This window comes from Hippopotamus amphibius, chromosome 10 (genome assembly GCF_030028045.1).
Source record: "Hippopotamus amphibius kiboko isolate mHipAmp2 chromosome 10, mHipAmp2.hap2, whole genome shotgun sequence".
NCBI classification, from domain to species: Eukaryota; Metazoa; Chordata; class Mammalia; order Artiodactyla; family Hippopotamidae; genus Hippopotamus; species Hippopotamus amphibius.
The window spans coordinates 54,640,539-54,663,630 of NC_080195.1; positions in this window are offsets into that span (position 1 = coordinate 54,640,539).

Below are 23,092 nucleotides of genomic sequence, written 5' to 3' on the forward strand. Positions count from 1 at the left end.
GAAGGAGGAAAATGATTCCTTGGGTATGGGAACTGTGTTTTATTTACTGTTTATATAAAGAACAGTGTCTGGTACATAGTAAATACTCAAAAACTCTGACAGTGATGGTGAAGGTATGTATCCCACACATCTAGCCCAGAGGTGGCACGTAGCAACTACTTGTTAAATAATTGTTACCTTGTTCAAAACGAATACATGAACAATTTTCTTCTCTGCAAATCCCATAAAAGTGGTTTTCAGTGTTGCCCTCCATCCTCTGGGTAGATGTTCTTGAGCCCCGTGCTCCAGAGTTTCCCTAACATAATTCTGACCCATTAGAACCACATGCAAAACACTGATAGATGTTAGGGACTCCGGACAAGGAGATCCTTGCCTCAGTGGCCCTTCAAATACAAGGTCCCGAGTCTTCTATATGATAAACCAAAACCAGGGACACAGTCCTCAGAGCTCCTTGCCTTAAGTCCATATTGAAATGCCTAGAATTTGACATTTTCAACACAACGTGAGTAAGAAAAATTTCAAGGGCAGAAAAAGGAGAAATAAATGGGAAAAACAAAGACCAATAGAAAATGCGCACTCTTTCTTATATTAATTAGGACTAAAATCATGTCTTTGCACCTCGTGTTTGTCTAATGCTTGCTTGCTTAAGCCATAAGATGTTTGAAAACTGAGATCACAGATGATTTAGTAGAATCCAGAGCATGTAGCATGCTGTCTGGATTGAGAGCTGGGGAAACTCAGGGGAAAAGATCCTAAATATAAAGGAAAAGATGAATTAAAATTTCAAAAGGAAAATTAGAAGTGGATAGAGCTCAAAACACTCCTGACAAAGCAGAGGGTCTCGGTCTCCCTTGATAGATATCAGTGACTGGCAGAGGCTTTAATTCCCCATTTTACTGTGATTAATAAGCTATTATGATGACTCAAGTGGGGAGGTCTTACATACCAATGTCTGTGGCCATGTGTATTGTCATCACCTTATGAAGAAGGATCAAAGTTAAGTTATCAGTTGGGCTAGGACAGAGACTTATAGTTAGACAGTTCCATGATTCATGATTTACACTTGTTACCTATTTCTTATGAAAAGATACGGGGTCAGATTACACAAGATAGATATATTACTTGACTCTGCTATGCCATGCTGCCTTTCCCTCTTCTCTTTTTATTTAAGAATAGTAAATAGAGAAGAGATGAACAGGAGGAACAAATGAAAGTATGCCTTTACTTTTATGTGTTCCTGATAAGTGACTTTGCTTTTTCCTCCATAATCAAATTCCCTTGGCCCACCTCAGATGTATTTGGAAACAGGGCACTAGATACATTATTTTTGCCTGATATCTAAAAGAACTGCAGCACCTATAGAAAAAAGGAAAAGGAGATTCTTGCTAGAACCGTGGGTACATGTATCCACCTCTCTGAGAAACATAGCTCAAGCAAGTATGAGCAAGGAGAATGAATAGGGGAGAAGAGGTATAGGATGGAGGAAAGGGCATGTTGGGGACTCTCTAAATGCACTTGACATTAAATGGATGCTTGGGGTGAGCATACGTACATGTTGATGTTCCAGGTGTACATGAGGATGGGTGGAAGTTTAAAGATTGCCTGGGCCTTGAGCTGTTATACTTGTTAGACACAGGACTGTGTGTAGGGACTGTATCAGTGTTCATTGTCACAGTAAGTGATCAGAGGGGAAATGAATGAGGGAGGTGAATGAGGTTCTGCCTTTACTTGTATTTCTCCACTAATTAAGTACAAAAGGACTCTCAACCATGTATTAGCAGTCATGGTGTGGATCTCACCAGGGACGGATGCTTTGCAATTTCTCACAAAAGCCAAGTAAGGAAGGTAGGCGGGGAGAAACTTACAGCAAATCTCCTCATTAATGAAAATCTGGTTTTAAGGCGATTTGCTTTGGTTCACAGCTTATTTTCAAGATCAGGATTAATATTAATTGTAAATTTATGGAAAGTGGATATACTTAAGAAACAGCAGGTTCTCTGTGCATAGCTGTGTATGTCCTCTGGGGACATATAACTTGGAAGGATGTGGCTTGTGTGGCAGGTTGTCTAACTGGCATGGTGATGGTCTGTGCATGCACTCCTGATGTCTGGAACAGCTGCATGCTTGGAAAGGTTTGCATCCTGAAGTTTAAATGGAGTGCCCTGGGCGTTGTAAAGATTTGCATCAGGAGTGCAGTATAGCTCACATCTTCGTGTACTCTGTAATCATTATAACAGCTATATCAGCAGTAAATACATTTGAAGCACGTAATATGTACAAGGCACATTTTCACTCATTTCATCCTCACAATAACCCTATGAGATAGATTTTATTACCTGTGTTTTAGAGAAGAGGAATATGATCCACTCAAAGGTTAAGAAATTTTCCCAAGGTCATATAGCGAATAAGTAGTAGGAGGTGCATCTTGAACCCAGACAGGGTGGTTCCAGAGTCCATGTGATCAAATACAGGGCCAGCCAGCCTGTGCGTGCATGCTGGAACTGGAGCTATAAGAAAGGTAGATGAGTAGTGAGTTGTGTGCGTAAATTACATCCACACAAAGAACACGTAGTCGATATAGCATGCTACGAGAGCTATATAACACAGACCACATTTCATCAATTCTAAGGTACATATATTTTATTCAGAAATTAATATTTCTGAAATTGAATTACACCTTAGAGTTGATGATAAGAAAGCATTATAATTTAATTGGCCATATATGTTTCTCGGCAACTCGTAAAATAATGGTACATCTTATAATCAATGCCATCTATTGTCAATAAAATACAGAAGGTAGTTTTTTTTTTATTTTTTTAGTTTTTTATTTTTTTGGGGGTACACCAGGTTCAATCATCTGTTTTTATACACATATCCCCGTATTCCCTCCCTTCCAGAAGGTAGTTTTTAATGCCCGTGTACAGTAAATTAAGGGGTAGCATATAAATGCAGATAAAAGGATGTTGGTAGATATGAATATGTTTGTTTTCTGGCTAAAGTTTAATACATCTGCCAGGACCAAAAAAAAAAAAAAAAAAAAAGGATGTATTTCCTCCAGGACAGGGTCCACAAGATAAGCAAACATGAAATAATATCACTAAGAAAATCAGAATGCAAAATGAAGGATAAAGTCAACAATTAACCTATAATGTGTAAAGAACAGATAAACACATGCTAGTAAATAAGCAAAGGAGTGACTAATTCTTAATTAGGAGCTGGAGTCAAGTTCACCCCAGTCAGATTTCTAGATCTGTCCTTATTAAACGTAAGTGCATAAGTTGCTGTCCTGCCAGCCTGGTCCTCGAGGAACTGGACAGGTGCATCAAACTGCAGCCAGAAGTTAAACATATATACTTCTACCAATATTCTTTTCATTTGTTTGTACGTATTTCCTAACCTCTAGATGCCTAAGTTTCCTAATGTGAGTATTAGGGAAAATAAGCCCAGCTTTGAAATGTTTTTCCAAGAACAAACAAAAACATTTATACAAAGTTTCTGGCACATGGCAAGTACTCACTAAAATATGGTAGTGGTGAATTTGTTTTTCTGCTAATGAGGCTGTATCAGAAGCATCATATTCTAACCCTGTGCCTTCTTATTTTGTTATTACTGAAAGCTAGCTGGTATTTCATTATACTGTTACTGAGAGCATTTCTGCAGCATTAATTCCCAGCCATCCTGAGGATAATTTCCATGGGCAACAGCAGCTTTCCACGAGAGGGCGCTAGATCCCTTTCCAGGCTGAATGTTCATGTATATCAATTACATGTATCAAAATCCATGAAATCTTTCAAGGTAATTAAAATATAGTTATATGCTCTGTTACAATTTCAGGTTATCTATCTATCTATCCATATATTTACTATCTATCCATCTATTTATCTATCTACCTACCTACCTATGTATCTATCATCTATGTATCTAGTCTAAGTTTTCTGCAAAGTAATATTCAGATATTATCCTCATTTCAAGCTCAACATCCATATAATTATGCCTACATTTATAGGAACAATTGTGAAATAGGCATCTGTCTTGAAATTTCACAGCTTTGTATCCCCATTGGTTTTGGGTGAGAAGACGTGTGTACCAGTATCGATGTCATTGCTACCAGAGCAGGGCATGGGCTGATGCGAAGGGTGAATTAGTATTTTAATGAGGGGCACAGTATACAAGATTCACATTTTTAGCTGGAGAAATCAAAGCCTGGAGTGATTCAGTGATTTGCTTGGGTGACTAGCTATTCTGCTTATTTTCTGTATCAAATGTTAGCCCCCAGTTGCCTAAATTGGATGGAAGGATGAGATGGAAGAGACTGTCACAGACGTGTGGTTTACCTCTCATTCTGAAGTCTTCTTTCATTTTCCAAAAAAGGGAGCATGGGTCATCAAATTCTGAAAATATAATGAATTAAAGAGCATCCTGTCCTATTTTTCAGGACAAACTAGAAGCAAGAATCAATGTCAGCTTTATGTATTATTTTTACTGGTTTTGAGTTAAATAAGTTTTTAGAGATATAATGTCCAACTTTCATCTACATAGTTTTGCTGGCAGATACTTGGACTTGAGTGCTGGGAATATTTAAGCCTGGGTGACCACTGCCAAGGTTGTTACAGGCAGATTGTGTCTTGGTTACAGTTGTAAATCAAGTAACTAGTGTTTACCAGCCATGCAAGGGGCACTTGCAAAATATACATTTGATGACTTGCTAATTTTCTGATTTGGGTTAAATGTTGTATCCTATTATATCTGACATTTATTCTAAATCTAGTGTTGCATATTAGAGCTAAATCTAATCTATATATAAATACGCTGTATATCAAAATGTAAAATTCCATATCTTTTAAAATCATCTTCTTATCTCTTGGGAAACTAAATGGCTTTAGAGAGAGAGTTTGTGACTTAGATCTTTCACATCTGGATTGAAATCCCACCATACTGCTTTTGTGTTGCATAACTGTGAGTAGGTTATTAAGTTGACTGAGCCTTAGAATCTAGGTTTATCAAATGGAAAAGGTAATACCTACTTCCTGACGCAGTAATAAAGTTTAAATAAACACATATGGTATATACTAGGAACTCAGCAAATGATACTTCTCTCTAAATGAATCAGAAAAGCCTAGGTGATCAGCCTTCTGTTTAAGTATAATCTGGGCATAGCTATATGGTAAAGAATACTTTTTAAAAAGAAAAGAAAACAATGTTAATTTTAATTAACATTTAATTAAACCCTGCTGTGTTATATTCTGCAGTTGGTTTCTCAATCCTCTATTGCAGGTACGATATATGAAATGCATCTCGATAGTATAGTGTATGCACTATATGTTGCTGTTCACTTTTATAGCACTTTGAGAGGAATTATCTCTTATTGTTCTGAGTGCAAAAGGTCAGGTATACAACCTATCATCAGGGAGGCCAACTGATATTCCTAAGTCAAGCAGTCAATTAGAGACTGTCTTTGTTTATCCCAGCTGCTATGACAATAGTATAGACTGGGTGGCTTATAAACAGCAGAAATATATTTCTCCGTTCTAGAGGCTGGAAAATCTAAGATTTAGGCTCTAACAGATTTCTGTGTCTGGTGAGAGCCCAGTTTCTGGTTCACAAACAGCCTGCTCCTCACTGTGTTCTCACATGTTAGAAAGGGCAGGGGAACTCTCTGGATCCTCTTGTATAAGGGCTCTAATCCCATCCATGATGACTCCACCCTCATGACCTAGTCACCTCCCAAAGGCCCCACCTCCTAATATCACCATATTGGGAGTTAGGATTTAGCATAAGAATTTGGGGGGAGGGAGGGACACAAACATTTTGTCCACAGCACAGACTGAATTTTTAAAAGTTAGTCTAGCTTAAAAAAATACTTTTTGCTGGGAGTTACAAGGTAAGTAAAAGTGTAATTTTGTTAGAAAGCAGAGATACTTAATTAAATCCTTTCAATGTTAATGAAATATTCATTAGAAGTAGGGGTTAGAGGGCTGCCTTAAACTAAGACAAACATTCCTGGCTGGAGAGAATATCAGGAGATAAAATCATTCCTACTATCTTCAGATAGAATAATTATGGACAAAGAAAATACTAAATAGAAAGAAAAAAGTCCAAAAAAGTCTGCTGCTCTCCTTGGAGTTCCTGGGGAAATGTGCTTTAGGGCTTGAAAGGAGTGCAGACGTTACTGAAGCCAGTCATTGACATATTTATAGCAAGCAGTTCATCGTTTCAAGGAGTTACTTGCTACTCCACCTTTACAAAAAATGAAAATGGGGCTTAGCATCAAACAAGGAATTGTCTGGAGTTGGCACTCAACCCAGGCCTTCTGATTCCAGGTCCACAGCAATCTTCTCTCTAACTCAGACCCTATCATGGCTTGTGTGATGAAATAATTTTAAAAAAGAAAAACAAAAGCCTAAACTCATTCATTCAGTTGATCTTTCAACAAACATTTAGGGAGTGACCGTTATGTACTCCGGTTAAGGTTGAGCAGCTTATTTAAAATCTCTTCTAGAGGATCTCTTCATGAAGGCCAGCTGCATTATTGATCAGTATTGATCACTCACTAGCAAGGTCATTGAGTTGAAAAGATCCAGAATAAATTAGAAACACAGAATTATATTAGCAAGTGATTGATAACAAGCAAAATTAAAGTTGAAAAAATGTACTATTATTGCTTTTTGTTAACTTTAGATGTTGATATGTAATAAATCTTTGTGCTTGTCTATATCTAAAGCTAAGTGGTTCAACCATTCACATATATATGTGTATATATATACATGAGATATATAATGTGGATATATATATGAAATTTATAATATATACATATTCTTATGTCCATTATATATATTTCATTTATATATATAATATGAAATATCATTTGGAGTCAAAACTGAATTTAAACTTCCACGATATCAGTGAGAAAGGCAGTCCATGAAGTCTGTGCAAATGTAAGTCACTAAGTATTTGGGAAGGGGACCAATAGAGAGAAGAATTTGGACTGTGAGTGTATATTCCAAAGCCTTGTGTTTCTACTAAGAGCCCAAGATGGAATGTTGGCAGGGTATGGGAGCCTGGACTCGTTGTTCATTTCCACAGGCTTCTTTTCAACCTGATTATTCGTTCCTGTCCAAGGAGTGGTATATTATTTGACCAAAGGGTCACCGTTTATTACAAGGTTTGAAAACAACAGGTTTAGGGGATATCCTGAGAAATCAAATCCAAATGTCAGAGGCGTCACCACTGAAAAGTAACAAGCGTCTCCCTGACTTGTGGATGTGAGCGATCATCCTGCGTGCACAAGGCCCGAGGCAAGTTTTATTTTAGGAGCCCTTTGCATCTCTTCTCTTCTCTTCCTGCCTATTCTATTCTGGATTTAGAATATTTCACAAATATGCCCTTCAATGTCACATGGGTCGCACACGATGTTATTTTTGTTCTATAAACTATTACAAGCCTGTTCTCACATCCTAAAGTATTTAAACAATTAAATGCCTCCTAAATCCACACTGTCAGCAGTCTCAGGCTTCCCAGTGTAGCTGTCCTTTGCTTCTGCTAGGATTTAGGGAAGGTATTTTATTCCAGTTTCCGCTCACCTCTACCTTCTCTCTATCCCCAGTGAAGGTTTTCTGTCTGCGCAGGATGTCTATTAGATTGTCTAAATAGCCCCAGGAGAACCGCACTCAGATCTGTGTATTTTGTCTTCTACACTCTTCTTCCTCCTCCCTTGGAAAACTTCTCATTTCGCCTTCACTTCCCAATTTCAATACGGATGTTTCATGATCTTGGGCCTCTTCTTCTAGAAAGATGCATTCTGGCTGCCCACACCTCATTAGGTTACCCAACCAATATTTTCTGCTCTCTCTGGACAAGGCCCTACACCATCCCTCTCCCATACTCCCAACCACGATTGCAACTGTTACTTGTTCAGTTATTTATTCAGTAGCTACTATTTGCCTAAAAATGATCAAACCAAGAAAAGAGGATGAAATAATGGGCAAAAAAGACATGGTCTCTGTCGCCATGGAGAATTGAGTACAGCAGGGAAGACATTCAGGTAAATTGACTATGGCAGTATGATGAGCTATGATAGGGTAAAACAAAGGTGCTGTAAAATCATATAGCAGAGGTTCTTATACTTGACACAATATATCAAGGAAGAATTCCCCCAAGGGATAAAAAAGGGATAATAAGTGAGGAAAAGAAATAGTATAATGATGGGGAAGAGAAAGAGTGTTTCAGGAAGAAGGAACGGTATTATGAAGACCTACAGGGGAGAGAAAACATGTTATTTGAAGGACCAGTAAGTAGGTGTTTGGTGTGTTTAGAAGGTGATAAGACATGAAGTAGTAACCAGATGCAGGGGAATGATGTCAACTATTTTAAGAGTTTGTGCATTGCACAAGGAGGGCTACTGAAAGATTTTTTTTTTTTTTAATTTTAAAAGGAAGTAACATGGTGATTTAGAATTTTATAAAGATTACTTTGACTCCAATGTGAGGATAGGTGATGAGGACTGAGGACAAACACACACACACACACACACACACACACACACACACACACTTCTTTTTAGCACCAAAACATATTGACTTGGAGTTATGAGTCCTTAACCAAACTCTCTTCACTCTGATCTATAATAATTTTTATTTGTGTTTCTAGTGAGAAATAGATCAACCGTGGAGACTTCATTTCCCTGAGTTAGTAGAGCTCTTGTGCCCCTCCCCTTTCTTCTCACTTGTCTCAACCCTTCCTGGTCAAGATGTGGTCCATGGACCAGCAGTTAGCATCTGGGAGAAGTTTAGAGATGTGAATGGCAATTCCCACCCCAGAGCTACTGAATGCTAATCTGCATATGTGCATTTCCGAGTTAATGCACATTCCAATCTGAGGAGCCTGTTCTGGAAACCTACCTTAGACTCCCAACCCTTAATTCTATCTCTGTCTTAGAGACATAAATTTAATAGTGAGGACTTGCCTGGTGGCGCAGTGGTTAAGAATCCACCTGCCAATGCAGGGGACATGGGTTTAAGCCCTGGACTGGGAAGATCCCACATGCTGTGGAGCAACTAAGCCCATGTGCCACAACTACTAAGCCTGTGCGCCACAACTATTGAGCCTGTGCACCACAACTACTGAAGACTGTATGCCTAGAGCCCACGCCCCGCAGCAAGAGGAGCCACCACAATGAGAAGCCTGTGCACCGCAGTGAAGAGTAGCCCTTGCTCACCGCAACTGGAGAAAGTGCGCATGCAGCAATGAAGTCCCAACACAGCCAATAAATAAATTAATTCAAAATAAATAAATAAATAAATTTTTAAAAAATAAAAAATAAGTTTATTAGTGAGATTTAACAGAGGCATGTGAATAAACATTAAAAAAAACTTCACACTTTATGTCTTCAAATGCAAATAATGTCCTCAAATGATATTTCCACAGCAGTCTTGTTCTCAGGGTGGGTTGATTATAGGTTTTGTAAGTTGTGGAGGTGGGATTTTCCCTAAAATTACCTCTAGCATGTTTTCCACTTGTGCCTTCAACTGAGTGTCAGGTCAACCTGCACTGTGATAGCCTTGCAAAAGCAAAATTTAAGCCTGTGGGCTGTTGCTTCTAAGATATTTAATGAGCCTTCTTTTAATCATCCTATTTTAAAATGTTCTTAGTGCCTATTTCATTTCTAAATTTCCACCAAAAACTACAGTTTCTGCAACACCCACAAAGCCTAATCACTTTCATTTGCGTATTTTGTAAAACAGTTTAGGAGAGAGAAGCAAATGATAAATGAACAAATGACTATCAACAGTTGGCTTAAAATCGGAAGTTTAGGGGTACCGTATTGAGTGGGAAGGGATTCAGCCTAATCTCCTACATGTCTAACTTTAACCTGGCCCAGAGCAAACAGGTCCCCGTGATGACAAGCTCTAAGGCACTTAAAATTCTCAATCACCAAAAGTTATACAAGAATGTTAAGCATTCTATACCCACTGGGATAGTGGAGATGAACACTGACCCAAAAAACGAGATCTGTGCTCTGATCTTGGCTACATTACTAATTAGCTGTGACTTCACACATAGTATTCCTAATTGGGCTTAAATGTCCTCATCTATAAAATGGATGCCATAGACCAGACAATCTCTGAGTATTTTGAAATTCCACATGCATTTCATTTATCTGAAAATTGGTAATCCGTATGTGCTGCGTAATGATGGAAACACTCAGGAAAGCATAATGTCCAATTAACCAGCGCACCGCCGTTTCCCAGACATCCTGAATTAGCGGCAATGTACACTCCTGCATGCAAGCCGCCTCTCTCAATCACACTCCTCTAAGTGGCAATTTTTGCCAAGTCTAACCAGCAGTCCTTTTGACTTGTTGCTGTTTATTTTTTGCCTCTAAGCTAACTAAAAGATTATGCCTTTCCTGAAACTTCTGCTGAATGCTTTCCTCTGTGTCATAAAAATCAGGAAGAAAATGTCTCTTGGAATCAAAGTCATTGACTCTATCAGCAATACCATCCTTATGTGAGCACTCGCTGATTCTCCTTTAACGGCAATCCGGAAAATGAAGCAAACTCAAGATGGTTCAGCTGCCTTCTCCTCCTCTCCTTAGAAATGTCTCTCCCTTCTCCTTTAAAAGCTTATTCTCATTGCTCTTCTTCCCCAACCCCCACAACGGAAAGACCCAAGTGGTGCATTGGTATCAAAGGCTCCTTTGGTCTTTTCCTTCCTGTCATTGCATTTCTTAAGTATTTCTTTTTGTTTACAATAACTCCACTTTAAATAGTACAATGAAGACATAGTGAAAGCCAAATTTAAGACTTGATGTTGAGTAATTTAGCACTGTCTTTAACAAGGAAGAGCCCGTTTTGATTGATTCCTTTGCCCAATCTGAAAACAACTTGTGACTTTTCTTTCTACAGCCAGTGGTATTCCAACAACAATAGCAATAACTACGACAACACTTATCATCCATGTGAACTTACATTAATACACCAGGTGCTTTACAGAAATCATCTCATTTTATCCTCATAATGCTGCAAGAGAGTATTTTTATCCTAATAGTGTAAGTAAGGAAACTGAGGCTAGGAAACAATGTGCTGTTTGCCCAGAGTTACCCAGCTGGTGAGAGGCTGAGTGGGGATTTGAATCTAGGTTATTCTGTCTGCCAGCTCCTAGTCTTTCATCATATCAGGCTTTGTAGCTTTGCTCCTCACATGGGCTGTATCCTGGGATGAAACACCCAACAGTGATCCAACTCCGTTTCCATCTCAAAGGAGAAGGTCCAAGAAGGGGACTTGGTGTTTATGGTTGAATCCGATGTCCCTGATTGCCCTTTTGGGGTTTCTCTTTTCATCTGTTCCCAAATCCTCTGTCCATCTGTGGGCTTTAGGAATTGAGTACATTTTATTACCTCATCCATCATCTAGGGCAGTGTTTCCCAAATTTTGATGCGCTTAAGTATCTTCTGGGCACCTGGAGATTGACTAGCCTAATTAGGACCTGATAATGTGCATTTTTCAAGCATTCCCCTCTACCAATGGAGAAACATTATGAAAAACACAAGAATAGCCTGTCTCTCTTCTCTATCCTGAGTAAAGGGTAGTCTTCTATATTTCCCAGGTCTGGAAAATAAACCACAGGTGAGTCTTTATACCTTCTTCTTGCTAAAGTGTACTCTAAACAAGTACATGCCATGACCAAAATATGAATTAGGATTAGTGGTGAGATCCATTACTTTTTCAGGCTGTATTTAGTTCTGAAATCTTTAGGTCATCCCCTGTGACTCTGGGCTATTCTTCATTTTCCCTATGGACTTTTCTGAAAGTAATAAAGTTACTTCCCTTTCTGGTCTCAGAGGGTTTCTCCTAGGTTTCAATATATTATCCTGCCTAAATTAAACAGATATTTTATTTTCCCCATTCTGAAGATTTCTTTAAAGTGGAATAGCTTTGAATCCTGTCTCCAACATTTGTTATCTGTGTGACTTGGGCAAATTGTTCTCTAATAGTTTCCTTTTCCTCATATGTAAGGTGACAGTGGTGGATATTAGTGCTTATGTTATGGAATGATGTAAAAATTAAAAAGCCTATGCCCTTGTGTGGCCGATTCACATCATAGTAGAAGTGAAAGGCACCCTTTAAAGTTGTGCAGTGCACAAACTGTGCAGCTGTATGAAGGGACCCTAAAATAAACTAATATTTTTAAAGCATTTAGCACAATTCCTGGCATTGCGATCCCCAAATGGTAGCTATTGTTTAATATTTATCCTCACCTTTGACTATCTCTATCTGATTTGTTCTTATGTTCTTGAAATATGTTCAGTCACCATTTGGGACAGTTAATTCTACTTGCTTGACTCCTTAATTTGGGGTCCAAGATAACTGGGCTGGTTATGAGCGTGGCCCTAGGGTTACCTAAATTGCAGATTTGCCTAAAGTCACACTCTTTCTCTAACCACAGTCTGCTTGTAAGCAGTGATACGTCTTTGTAAGATGGCTAGTTAAGGTTAAGGGTGCAGTTCATAGCTCTGAAACCATTGTTTTTTCCTGTGTGAAATACTAACTAGCCTGCCCAGAGACTGAACCAACTACCTTGACCTCATTAGCGCTGCACTCCAAGCAGCAGAACAGTTGGCTTTCATTACTTTAATAATGTGATGATGATTGTGACGATACAGCAAGAGCAGTCCTGAATCTAGAAAGTTCATTATTCCCATTAGTGATGCAAATCAGGGGAAGTATGCATAAGAGAGGGTGAATTGGAGCGCTTACATGGAAATCACAGATCTGACAAATAGGTTTAAGGATGAATATGTAGTAAATGAATGTGTGTATGAGGTGTGGGGTGGGGAGAAAAGAAGGGGAAAGAGAGAGAACAAATTATGCTTTCTTTAGGCAGAAGAGGAAGATGTACTAAAACAGAGATAATTACAGGTGTGGAAAGACAAAGGGATAGCCCACATAATTCAGTTCCTTACTCTTTTATATTTTTATCTCCTTTAAATACCACTAAAGCAAACTATTTAGGAACACTTGAAAGGAGAAGAAGAAATATTTAATCTGTTTAGTATTGTACCAACTTTATTTTTGATCCTTTTGCAATAAAATATTATCAGAAAATTTTTCACGGGTAATTGGAAAACACACACATACATATATATATGTATATATACATAGTGTGTGTGTATATGCGGTGTGTGTGTATGTGTGTGTATTCAACTTTACTGGAAAGGGAAGGAAGCTGGGAGCATAAAACAGAATGAAGATCCATACCCTCGTGAAGTTTACATTCTAAAGGGAGGGGTTAGAGATAAAACAGCTACATGAGTGAGTGTATGGATAAATTAATAAAACTTAGGACACAAGTTAAGAAATGTAAATGTTTAGAAAGTGGTAGGGGCAAGAAAAGATGCCATCATGTAAGTTATTACACATGTAAACCAGGGGTAAACTTTTCTTAGGATGTCATGATAAGAAATTATCCCCAGCTTTGGGGTACCTGGCAAGGCCTGGCCCTAGGATTGTGGGTAGAAGGTATCTCTGCTGTCTGTTATTTTAAAGGGATTTAAGGCTCAAAACACACAACAATATACCTTTACAGCCACCTACTCGTTCACAACCTCCCAGTGCACCAGGCAAGATCTGATCACCCTTTCCATACCTCCTGTCTGGCTGAGAACCTGGTGACCTGTCTCTGGCCAGGGCTGGTCTAGATGGTCCTATTAGCACTGTTTACAAATGGTGATGAACAAAACACACAGATATCGCTCACGCCCAGGGATGATTCTCCCTCTTTCATCTCACTCCAAGTACCACTACCGCTCACCCCTAGGGTTGAGTCCATCTGTAAGATTTTATACTTTACAGTTGCAAGTTCAAGACTCATCCACAACCTTGACCTATTATGCCTCAGTCCCCTCAACTCCCATGACCTTCATTCCTTCTCTACTTCAGTTGCCTAGCAACACAGCATCAGACTCATTTCCCCTCAAGGCTCACAATCACTTTAATGTCTCCTACCTCCTCACTCCTATTCAATCTGCTCTGAATTTCCCCATAACCTCTACTCCCTTGACCATTTCCCACTGTCACAGTTCATGAGCTTGCCTCTGTCTTCACTTGTCTCTTCCTCCAGTATGGAGTATGGACCCTATCGTCAGCCACTTCAGTTCTCCATAACCTTGTATTCCCAGGTTTTCCAGTTTTCATACCTCTGAGATCTTATACTTTATCCTTCTCTGTTCTGACTAAGGACTGCAGAGAGGATAAGAATGTGTTTGTTTTGTCATTGGGTTTTCTGAAAATTCTGTCTTGGTTCAGACTGCTATAACAAAATACCATAAACTAGGTATATGCCAGGTGACTTATACAGTACAATAGAATTTTACTTCATGTTATTTTTAAGTGTATTAATTTTATTTCAAAAACTGTTTTATTTTATTGCAAATGAAAATATTATCATCTCTTTTCAGATACTTGTGTGTGTGTTTAGCAGACTTGTAATTTTTATGTTGGAATTCTAATGGGATATGAAATAATTTCATTCTATACACAATTTTAAAGATACCAATTCTCATCATTTCTCCAAGAATATCAGAGAATGGAGATTGGAGAATATTCACTTCCTCTGTTTAATTTGGAATGCTGAGGAATGCAGATGCTCTTGCAAAGTTACAATCACCCAATAAGCTGATTTTTGGAGTCAGAAAACAAACGTGTGTCCTGACGTCTTTCTTATCCCTGGTCAAATGCAAATACATGCCTTCATCTTAACTTCAGGGAATTTGTATTACAATAGTCATTTTCCCAATTAAAAAAAAAAAAGAAAACTGAGACTCATATTAAGAAAGAACCACATGTATGTATTTGGAGAGAAAAAGCTGAAAACAAACCTTTTATTGGAATCTGATCATGGATCCCATTTTATACACTATGTGTGTGTATATGTGTGTGACAGCAATTCACGTTACCTAACTCTAAAAGTCATTGTAAGCCATTCTTCTAGCATTCCTATCCTTTTGATCACAGTGGCTGGGCAGTCTTTTCTACTTCCTATTTCATTCCCTTACATTGTTGGACTGAGTACACAAAAGCCATTGGATTCCGAACCATTCAGCTGCTTTCCACTTCCTTTCAAATCTCTTTTCCTCCCCTACCTTCTCTCTTTCTCCCCTGCTTTGGAGGAAAATTATTTCCAAAGTGGAATTCCACCTGGGCTCTTGTTCTCACTCTACCCCACCTCCAGTACACGCGCATGCACACTGCCTCAAGAACAGTACTGTACTAGTTTTCATTGTTCCCATAAGCCTAGAAGCTATGATGTGTTTTCCCTTAATGCACAAAAACAGATTCCATCCAAAGAATAATCCTCTCCTCCTTCCTCTCCTGGAAGAAATTCTTGAGATATTAGTTATACTCACTGTCTTCTTATCTCCCCACCGTGTCATTCATCAGTCTGTGGTTGACCACATCAAATCTCACCAACTATTGAAAACATTGTATTTAGTTATTAAATGTTTAATAAGTGCTTGCCAAGGTCCAGGCACAGTTGTAGGTGCAAAAGTTATATGACCAGTACTGAGCAATGATGACACCTCTGTCCACAATGATTTGTCCAAATCTAAAGAAATTGAAGCATTGGGGAGGGGAGGAGGGAGAGAATTCAGAGAAACTTATTTCAATGAGCCCCTGAATTCAGCTGTGACTAACGATCTACTCAAAAACTTTTTAGTTACTTGAACCAACAAATTCCTTTCCTGTTTAAGAGACTTTGTTTTTGGATTCTGTCATTTGCAACTAAAAGACTCCTGAATAAAATAATACAGTTATTTGCATATATATATTATCCTCCTCTATGCAATCATAAACTCTGAGAGAAAAGACTACGTTATTCATTTTGTATGCTCCAGAATGCCTGGCACATTGTATGCACCCAATAAATATTTATCGAATGAATAAATCAATTTATAAAAAAGCTTAAATTTAGATTGATGCAATCTTCAGACCTCTCTAGAGTGATCTGGATAATGAACAGCATCATGTGGCAGAAATCTAAAAATCCCCTGCCTCCCAATGGGACTACGCAGCTTTCCTCCAGGCTTCCGCCCCTCACCACGGTCGCTTTATGTGCATCCCTGTTCAGGTTTTACTCACAGAAGAGAATGAAGGCACCTGGATGACTGTGTCCCTGTTGTGAGCAATGAGAATCCCAGGCGCTGGATGTAATATAACTGAAAGGAAAAAAATACTGGCTTTTTGGTTTTTAATCTTTCTTGATCCAGGTTCAAGCTTCTCTTTGTAGAGAAAGTGCTGAGACCCTTCGTTTAGAACCACATCCTAATAAATAGTAACAAGAGCAAGATATTGGGGGGATTATGATTTTCAATTCCCCCCCCCCACACACACACACACAGAGGCACACCTCAAACATGATGGATTAAAAAGAAACCCAATAGATGCACAGGGCATATCTGCAAACAAAGCTCACTCTGACTCACATAGTTACAGCTCTCTCTATACCTACGAAGAGAAGTACATCCAGAGACAAATCTTTTCATTTAGGAAAAGGTCCCCTGTGCATGTCTATAGTCAGAGAAGTCAAAAGGACCAAGAACTCTTCCCTAAAGCAGACAGAATGTGGGTGGTGGCAAACGGAATGATATATTTAAACATTTAGCAGGAAGGGAATCTTAGACAGTCAAAGCAACATCCTTATTAATTGCCAATTTCAGAGGCACTCTAGCATACAACCCCTTTCTCCTGTCTTATTACTTATTGAAAATACAAGGGATTGGGATGGCGGTTGGAGGGGTGGCACGGAAGTCATCTGTTTTCCTCTGGGTGTGCATGTGTGTTTTAATTATCCCTCTTGAGATACTTCTTTGCACGGTTGTGCCTTCAATCTGTTGCTTACAGTTGTGTTTTTGACAGCAGACCTTACATTATCAGTAGTTGCCAGTTTTGTGTTTTGTTCTTTGAGGGAGTAGGGACAGTTAGGCTGGCCCCACACTGTCCATACTGCTCACCATTTGGAAAAGGCTAAACTGCTTACCATTTAAAAGAAACTCAAGTACATGAGCTTGTTCTACACCCTGCTTCCTGGGATCAGGAACTCATGCTGCTGAGGATTCAGCAAGAATAGATTGCTGGGCTTCTCTGTGAAGTCTGCACGCCAGTTGGATATTCATAGATTTCATCTTCGAAAAGATGACCAGGTTACTGCCAAGAGAGCTCCAACAATAACAATAACTAAGTCTTTGGCAGCGTGCACTTTAGCAAGCAGTCAACTACTTATATCAGGAATATAAGTAGCAATCCTTTCTCTAATAACAAATGCTAAATATTATATTCTACATCTGCCTGTGGAGATGGAGATCTTTTGAAGATGTTGATACACAGAAATTCGCCCAAACTCCTGCTATGTTAAGAATGCAAATCATCCTTGACTCAAAACAAGGTGTGTTCTTAGAAATGCAGCACTTTCATTCTAATAGATTTCCTCAGTAATGCTGTGGAAGCAGGAAAGAGAGTGAAATCATGTGTATGATTAAATGAAAATAATGTAAAAGCTTACTCAAACTTTGCTTCACTCGTAATCGCAGTGCAGCATACTTTGTGACGTGAGCTATGCAATGTCACAGAACTGCGAAGATGCGACCAAGAAGGTAAACTCAAGTAATGGGAAAAGTCAGGATTGAGAGATATTAGTCTCTAATGTTAAAATTTGAAGTATGTACAGCATGTCGTGTTTTCATTTTGCTTTTGATCCAACCATGAAACAATACAAAAACACTCTAGAACAAAGAAGCTAGAAAACAACCCTTCAACTGACCGTCTGTAGGTTACCCTTCTTAAGGTGTCAGAAGATTTCCTTCTAGTTTTTTTTTTCCTGTGCACTTTTATATTCATAAGTGAATCAAATACTTTACACATGATCTAAGTGCTTGTTCTATAATGACATGACTCATGTTACTCCTACCTTCTTGTTAAAATTTTGGCTTTCAGTCCTGTTCAGCTAGAGTCTGCCACCAGGTCCTCTTATTCTCTATCCCATTCCACATCTTCATCTCTAAATCAAAATTTAAAAGATAACTTGTGAAGAATAGCAGAGCCTCACCCCTATCAAGGCAAGGCAGACAAACACGTTCTGGGGAGTGAAAACAGCCCTCTCAGATCCCTGCTCAGTGCATCTCTTAGTCACGAGAGTCCAAGCAGACATGACTAAGGACCACCTGGTGCCCAGGCTGACCTAGATGGTGACAAAGAATAAATGGAAAGCACCTGAGTTGCCACGTGGTACCACTCTCTGTCAAGCCAAGGTCTTCAAGCCTTCCTTTCCATCTTCCTCTAGTCATGGTTTGGTTTAGAGTCCCTCCTTAGGACCTGGATATACCTGTATTAGTCTACTCAGGTGACCATAACAAAATACTGTAGACTGGGTGGCTTAGACAACAGACATTTATCTTCTCGCAGTTTTGGAGGCTAGAAGCCCAGGTTAAAGTGGCAGCCAATTTGGTTCCTGGTAAGAGCTCTTCTCCTGGCTTGTGGATGGATGCCTTCTTGCTATGTTCTCATATAGCCTTTCCTTGATGAATGTACACACAGAGAGAACACTTTGGTATCTCTTCTTATAAGTTGTGTTAGGGTTCTCCAGAGAAATAGAACTCAGAGGAGATATATCTATATCTGTATATACATTCAGTCCATGACAATACCCGTTTCACAATATTGTTCTCCTACTTTGTTTTCAGAAGGTAGATTTGGTAGAAGAATATGAGAGCATGGAGCAGCTGGGCAGGGAAAATTTAGTAAGAAAACAAGCATGGAGCTAATTCCGTAACTGATGGAAGATGACTTACCAATGACTAAGGATAAATACTGAAGGATAATAAGAAGGATAAATAATAAATCGGCCGCTGTGTGGTGTGAGCTGTGGGATCAGTGAGATGAACACATAGCACAGTCCAGTAACCACACATACAGAACTGACATGAAAAAAAAATCAATTTCTAGTGATCTAGGCTTATTCCAGCAATGGTCTATGGCTTGGGTGTAAAATAGGTGATGATAATATTAGGTGGGGCATATTTAATGAGTAGACAGTGGAGACCAGCTATTGAAAAAATCATTCTTGAGGTACTAACAATGGATATTTTGTTTTAATGAAGTTGAGGGTATCTGCTAGAGAGATAATAAAGGGATTAATTAAAGAAAATTGGCCACGTGAACAAAGGAAAGTTTATAGTCATTAAAACTTCTGTTTTTCAGGAAAACAGTTCGATATATAAAGTTGCATGACTTAAACTTGATGGGACTATCAGGTAGAATCGTGGGTACAGAGATAAGAAAAGATTAGGAGCCAGGGGCCATTTCCAACACCCCATGATTACATCTCACCTGTAATCTCTTCTTCCACTTACAGCTTCTTACAGCTGTGTGTGACTGGACCACTTGAAATGCCGACAAGCATGGGACATGCATATATTACTGGTGTGAAGAATTGTTTCAGACACAATAAAAACACTCTCAGGAGGAAAGAAAAAAAAAATATTCCTCTTAAGGATACACAAGTATTTTTCTCATGGATAAAGCAGGATCTTAGTGCCACCAAACAGATGTGATATTAGAAACTTTCCTAATTAAAATATGTAACTGTGGAGTGGTGTGAACATATCCTATCACTGGATTGTTAAAAGACAAAACAAAATTGTTTGACATATTAAAGCATTAAAATAAGTTTCTCTTTTGGTTTAAAATGGGGTCCGGTACGACAGTGTGCCCTAAAAGGTGACAAGCCACGACTGTGGCAAGCCTGCACGCCATCCTCAATCTTTCTTCTCCCTTTCTTTAGTATTAGCACCCTTTGCTTTTAGGTGGGGGAGTGATTGTTCACAACGAGACTCTGTTTTCCAGCAGCACACTCCCTTCTGACCCTGTTGACAAGGTCTGGTCAGTAAAAGGTAAGCAGCAAAGTCATAACAGCCTCTTGTCTTGGAATGTCCCTTAAAAGGCAACTTGTGTGCGTCCTCTGCCCTTCATCCTTTCTTCGTAGTCCCTTCCTCCTTCCCATTGACTAGAATGTGAGTGTATCGGGTGACAATGGCCATGTTGGACTATGATGTGACTTTGGGAATACAGACCATTCACCACAGAGCAATAAGATAGAAGGAGCCTGGACTCAGGATGTTGGAGATCAAAGCTACCCTACCAGCCTACTGTACCTCCAGACTCCTACCTGACATGGAAATAAGCTTCTATTCTGTTTACATCTCTTAGACACTAAGCTGAGCCTAATGCTAGCTGAAACATCAGGCTGCTGTCAAAAAGCCAACTATCACTCTTCTAAAACTTCTAAAACTGTAAGACAGAAAGAATTGGGTTCAAAGACTGCATCAGTGTTTAGCCAGAAACAGAAGACAGTTGCCCACCTGAATGTGATGAGGAAAAACATTTTCCCATTCTAGCTATCTGTCTCCTGGATCAGAAATAAGACAGTTTGTATCAGACAACTAAGTGGATCCTGTAACTCAACAGGTGCTCTTTCAGACAGCCAAACGCTCTTCTTTTCTCCCACCACTTTGCCCATCTTTCTGCTTCCAAGTTGAGACTATATCTTCCAGAAGAATAGTTGAGATGCACTGGAAGATAAGGTAATGCCTTGTATTGGGGGATGTGTACTTGCACCAACAGAAGAGCTAGGTTGGAGGATGGTGCAGAGACCAAAAAATCACCATCAGCATCGTATCAGCAGGCACTGGGGACTCTTGTTTTTGCCATGTATTTCATCTGTTCTTCGTGTCAGATAATCAGGCCCTTGAGATCAAATACGATTCTATTTCAATCCAGTAGAGCTACATAGAACAGAAGATTGAAGACATCAGGAATTAGACTGAGTTGTGCATATTAACTTTCTACCTATCAGTGACTCTAACAATATTTGACGAGCACCTAAGTGAACAGAGAGTAAGGACAGAGGCAATCTACACACCATGCCTGTTAATAAAACTAAATCTGAATCAGTTTGCTCTCTATCTGAGGTTGACTAAATAGCAATACAGAGAGATTAGAAAGAAAAAAAAAGATGTAGCCTAGGAAGTCATAGAAACCTGGGGAGCAGAGTAGACCTCTATTAACCATTCATCACAGGCCACAGAGTCAGCTTTAGAAAAGTCTTTGTTCTCTGCTTAGTAGGGTTGCTGCCAGCTGAGAGCTGCTCCGCAGCAACCGCAGGCCAGTGGACAGTGGAGCGATGTCCACAAGGGACCTCATGGGGAATGACATTTTGGGATGTGTTTATTCCCTCACAGGTGTTTTTTCTTGCAAAGAGGTTTTTTAAGTTATTCTCAAATATTTGGTGACTTATAAAATGTAATATCTAGATATCATCTTTAAATTACTTTAAAATATAAAGCAAGCTTATCAAGAGATGAAACAGAATTGAAAAGTCCATGACAGGGAAATCACATGTAAAAAAAAATTGATAGGGAACATTAAAACCATGTAAAAACAGAACTACAAATTATAGTAAATTATTAGAAAATTGAAATCATATACCTAAAATAATTGTTGAATGAAAAGGTATATTATATAAAAATCATAATGTAATAAAGCACACTATTCTAGATCTAAAACTTAGAATTATAGAAGAACAAGAAATAGAGTAGTATGGTGGAAAAATGCTAAACTCCTAATTTTACATCAGGATAACTCAAGAACATTAATTATTAACTTTTACAATTAGAAGAATGCAGAGTCCTGGAATAAAAGTATAAAACATACATGCAACTGATATTCAGCTACTTCAAGATAATGGTTCTCTCTGGGGACTGTGGAACAGGGCTTTGGCTCCATCCATAATGATTTATTTCTATAAGAGGGAGAAAGATCTGAAACAATTAGAGCAAAATGTTAACATCTGTTAAATCTGACTGCAACATTGGTGTCTGTTGTGGGTTATGTTACTTTCTATAGTTTTACACATGTTTGTAATATTTGAAAAGATGACTTTTAGAAGCTTAAAGATAACTACTACGTAGAGTTAAAAACAAAATACTTACCCATTTAACAACCAAAAATTAGGAGAGCAAGCTATGTACTATGCAAGAAAGTATAGTACAGGAAAATACAGAAAATCTGGAGAGAATCAGAAAAATACTCAAAACAAAATGACAAAAGTAAAACCATGGATCCATTATGAGAATTGCTATAAATTATTTCAACCTCTTTATTAAATAACTAGTAATAAGTATGATGATAATTTTTCTGAATAATTATTACTTCTCAATATCTGCCTGGCACTATGCTATGTTATTCTACATGTTTTCAATGTTTTATACCACTTGATTCTCATGACAACTTTATGAATCGAGTATTATTATCTGAAAGTCTCACATATTGAGCTGATAAAAATATTTCAACAAAGAAATACATCTTTTTAAAAAAGACAAAAAGTTAAAGATGTTCAGTGTTTTTGTCTTACCATCCAAAAGAAAAAGAAAACAGAGCTCTTAATGTTAAATATTAACATTAGATAAAATATAATTAAAGACAAAATCATTAAATGATATGTAGAGATTAATTTTATATTTAAAAAAGGGAGATTCCCTAATGAATATTTAAGTTGTATAAGCTATTATATGCAGAATACTATAACAGTTAAATAATTGATGCAATTACTAGAAATGCAAGGAAAATTATATGTGAATTTAATGTCTTGACATTTCTGGATCAGAGAAACAAAAAGAAAATAATTATGTAGAAAAATATTGCTCAACCTAGAATTTAGGGATGGGCTTCTTGAGTTCTTTAAATCTTAGAGCTCTATTTAAATTTCGTGTGTGCATGACTGTGAACTTTTCTGGAAACATGGTACTACTATTGCATCCTCCAAAGAGGTCCATTACTCCCACCAGATTGTGTATATCTCTATATTGATATACATCTTTGTACCCTATAATAAGAGGTTACAGTTTTATCAAAAATAATCCAGTGAATGTATATTTTTAAATGTATACAAAGTCCTAAGTGGAAAATACCTGGATTGATTCTTGAGATTACTTACTTGATGTCTGGCTTTCTCACTACAGTTCACATTCTGTGATAGTAGGGAC